The sequence below is a fragment of the Rattus norvegicus genome, chromosome 3 (assembly GCF_036323735.1).
Source record: "Rattus norvegicus strain BN/NHsdMcwi chromosome 3, GRCr8, whole genome shotgun sequence".
In the NCBI taxonomy this organism is placed as follows: Eukaryota; Metazoa; Chordata; class Mammalia; order Rodentia; family Muridae; genus Rattus; species Rattus norvegicus.
In genome coordinates, this window is record NC_086021.1 from 134,225,954 (window position 1) to 134,229,843 (window position 3,890).

General features: G+C 47.8%; 1 pseudogene; it reads left to right on the forward strand.

Annotated features, from left to right (window-relative positions):
• The first annotated feature begins 3,359 nt into the window (after nucleotides 1–3,359).
• On the forward strand, nucleotides 3,360–3,474 carry LOC120101972 (U6 spliceosomal RNA; annotated as a pseudogene).
• The last annotated feature ends 416 nt before the right edge of the window (nucleotides 3,475–3,890 follow it).

Below are 3,890 nucleotides of genomic sequence, written 5' to 3' on the forward strand. Positions count from 1 at the left end.
ACATCATATGTAAATGCTATGTCAAATGCACGAGACACAAACAAACTCAGACCTGGATCATGGTGGCAAATAAATTTGACATGACCCAGGAGTTTCTTCCTCAACGGTTTTACCAACCATTTCTTTCTTCTGAGCACTGTGTATTTCCTACCTAAACTTCATCTCTACCTAAGAATAGCCTTCCTAATGCCAGAGGCCATGAGACAAAAGCAGATACACACTCAAAATGCAATGCTTGGCCAACAGGGAGCATTGTAATTAAAGATCTCCGATGAAGGGGGAGCCAGTTCTGTATTAAATATTCGAGATTGATTAAACACACGTCCGCAGTTATGGAGAGTTGAAATGTTAACCGGTCTTAACCAAATTATCTGCGGTTTCACAGCCAAGCTGTCTTGGGCACACTGTATTGGCTATCTCTGTATGTGACAGTACAGACCTTATGATATAGATCCCATGAGCTGGAAGAATCTGGTAGCTTCCCTCAGACAGACATGCTCTTAGGACCCAGTAAAAATCAGAAATTCCTTTTTAGGAGATTCTACAGTGAAAACAGAAAATTGACAACGGACCAGAACACTCTGAGAAACCCCCTATTCTGCGTCCTGTTTCTTCTAGACGTGCTCTTTCTTGTGCTGGACCTGTGTTGAGAACTTGCCTGTTTCCATGGTGTGGCACTTTAGCTGAGCCTGGTACAGTCACAGCAGTAACGAGTACCTTTGTAGAGCCAGGTTTACTCAGCACAAAAGCAAGATTGTGCTAGATGCTCCGTGTCAAATACTCAAGATTTCCACTACGCTTGTAGTGGAGATTGTAACCGAGATGATATCCTCCTTTGAAAGATGGGAACTATGAAGGTTAAATAGCTCACTGGGCGTAACAGGCCTTGAACAGAGTGTGTACAGTGATGTAAGCCAGTATCTGAGATCAAAGTCTATGCTTTGATGCCAGAGCATCGCCCTGACAGGAAGGCAGACCAAGTATTTTCTCCCAAAGTGGGTAAAATGCCCAGGAGGGACACGGCATTCAAGTGTCGACTTTGTTTCTCTACTTGGAAAGAGGAAATTGCTTGGGAAGTCAGAAGGCAAGAGTTTGGTGCCTAAAAACACCAATTTCAGAATGCCCGACGGTGCCAGAAGACAATTTGTAGGAATATATTTCCTCCCATCACAAGCTCCCAAAGATCAAATTCAGACTCCTGAATCCTGAGTCTCCCTGACCACTAGTCCAGCTGAAAGCAGCATCCAGAATTACAGAAACGTCTCAAGATGTCCTCCCCCAGCCCAGCGGAGTGCAAGGTGCTGGCCTCCAGACTCAGCCTGAAGGAAAAGTAAACTGAGTCTTGGTGCCTCGTGTTCAGGCACAAGCAGGAGCAGAACCTTGCCTGGGTAGTCCACAGCCCTATTGAGCCTAGCTCAGCCTTGCACCCTACCAGTCGCAGAAATTCTACAACCACAGCCAGAGGCAAAGCTGGAGAGCCAGGCACCTCTCCATCAAGCCCTGAGGTCCTCACCAGTCAGAGGACAGAGTCAGTCAGATGACAGAGCTACTTTTACAGCTGCCTGAGCCCGGGCTAGGGGCGGGGGTCCCGACGGGGTCGGCCCCCGAGAGTCTCTGCCCTCCTGGCTCCCACAGTTCCATCACTGTCGCACAGACTGTAGGTCTCTACCTGTACATCTGAGTACCCAGCCAGAGATGACATAGCAGATAATGACCTAATACCGGAAGGTCTCTGAATACATACAGGGGGCCCCCTGTGAACCCCACAGGTCTGACCCCATAATCTGCGTGCAGGATGCGTGAGTTGCAGTTTTCTTTGTCTGTTTTTGTGAGGTCTCCTGGAGCCCAGACTAGCCGTCAACTCCTAATTCTCTGCCTCCACCCCTGGGACAATGAGATTACATAGATGCACCACTACACCCCTTGGGGGAGGTGCTTAGTTTTGTGGGAGTTCTTTGTTTTGCTTCTGGCCTGAAATTCCTAGCAAGCCCCGTTTCCTCCCCACTTTCCAACACTGTTGTGAAATTGTTGCCTCCCTTCCCCCACCCCATGAAGTTTGTGTGTGTGTGTGTGTGTGTGTGTGTGTGTGTGTGTGTGTGTTTCTTTTAACATTAGCCTTATTTTGTGTCCTTCGGTTGTATCACTGTTGTTGTTGTGTTGTTGTCTTGTGTTTTGTTGTTACTGTTGTGTTGTTGTGTTTGGTTTCCTTTGATTCTCTTTCTGTACCACCCAGCCCTGGTGTCACTGGCTTTTGCTGTCTATTAGTGCATTCCAAATTGCTTATTAGGGACCTGTTGAGTTTCATTTCTATCAGCAACAGATTAATAATAAAATTATAAATAAAAATGTTTTAATTGAGGGGCCTATGTGGTCTTTGACTTGGACAGTGAGTAGTCAGAAAGAATTCTTCACTGAGAACTGTGGTAAATCAAGTGAGGACAGCAGAGAGTGAGCACCAACCAGGCCCTTTTGCAAAGGATGACAGAGAATGGGAGGCTAACGGGGGCATGGAAGAGTGCCGGTGAGCACTGACAGGGAATGTGGAAGGAAGCGAGTGGGGAGAAAGAAAAGAATGAAGAGCCTCAGATTCAGAGTGTCTACGCCATTGTTCTGAAGGAGGTTGTGTGCCTAAACTGGAATTATTTGGGTGGTGCAAAGAAGACAGGAAATGCACTGTGTCAGTAAGAGGAAAACCAGGCCCTGAATGCATCTCCCTCTAAAGCAAGCAGGAAGGAGGTAGACGCAGGAAGAGCGGAAGTTCAAAGCTACCCTCAGCTACACAGGAAGTTCAAGGCAAACCTGGACTACATGAGAACCTTTCTAAGGAAGAAAGGAGAGAGGAAGGGAGCAAGGGAGGAGAGAGAGAGAGAGAGAGAGAGAGAGAGAGAGAGAGAGAGAGAGAGAGAACACTAAGAGAGAAAATTGGTAATAGAGGCAATTGTTACAGAACATTTAGTAAAAAGTCTCAAGGCTCAGCAGTTAAGAGCACTAACTCCTCTCCCAGAGACCTTGGTTCAACTCCCAGCACCCACGACAGCTCCCAACCATCTGTAATTCCAGCCTCAAGGAGTCCAATACCCTCTTATGGCCTCTGGAGACATCAAGAAGCACGTGGGACACAGACAGACATGCAGATAACACACACACACACACAGCCTCAAAGGAAAATAAGACAAACAAGTAGCTGGCTAAGAAAATTGAAGTCAGGCTTTTTCCTCTTATGTCATGGGGACCTTGACTGCAGTGCAATGAGAGCCAGTGAGCAAGAGAGACCAGCAGGAGAGTGGGAACTGAGCAGATCCAGCCGGGAACCAGAGCAACAGCAAGGCCAACTAGCAGGTTTCCACTCAGCAAAAACTCACTCCTTGAGATAGGACCCATGTGTGCTCGATAAAAATTGGAACCATGCGGAGAAGATTAGCATGGCCCCTGCACAAAGATAGGACCCGTACCTGACAGACACTAGATAGGTCATGGACCTAGGGGGAAACCTCCTGCGATTGTCCTGCTAAAGGAAGGTAGGAATAATGACTCCTAACAGCATGTTGCTGTGCCTGTAGATCCATGCCTTGTTCTGGCCTCATCAGAGAATCTTCTTCTTGCAGCCAATGGAAATCGACACAGAGACACACCACTGGACGATGTGCAAGGGGCCGGGGGAGATCTGGAAATGCTCAACCCTAAACGAGAGGATTCACTCTCTGAGCGCTCATCCACATGGTTGGCAAAGTGATGTCGGCTATAGAATGGGAACCTCAGCTTCTCTCCACGTGAGCCTCCCTATCAGGCTGCTTTAGAGACCAGCCCCTCCCGAAGTGTGTGATCCAGAGACTCAGATGCAGGGTTTCACAACCTGGCTTCTGGCGAGGCACTTCCTCACTTTCACAACA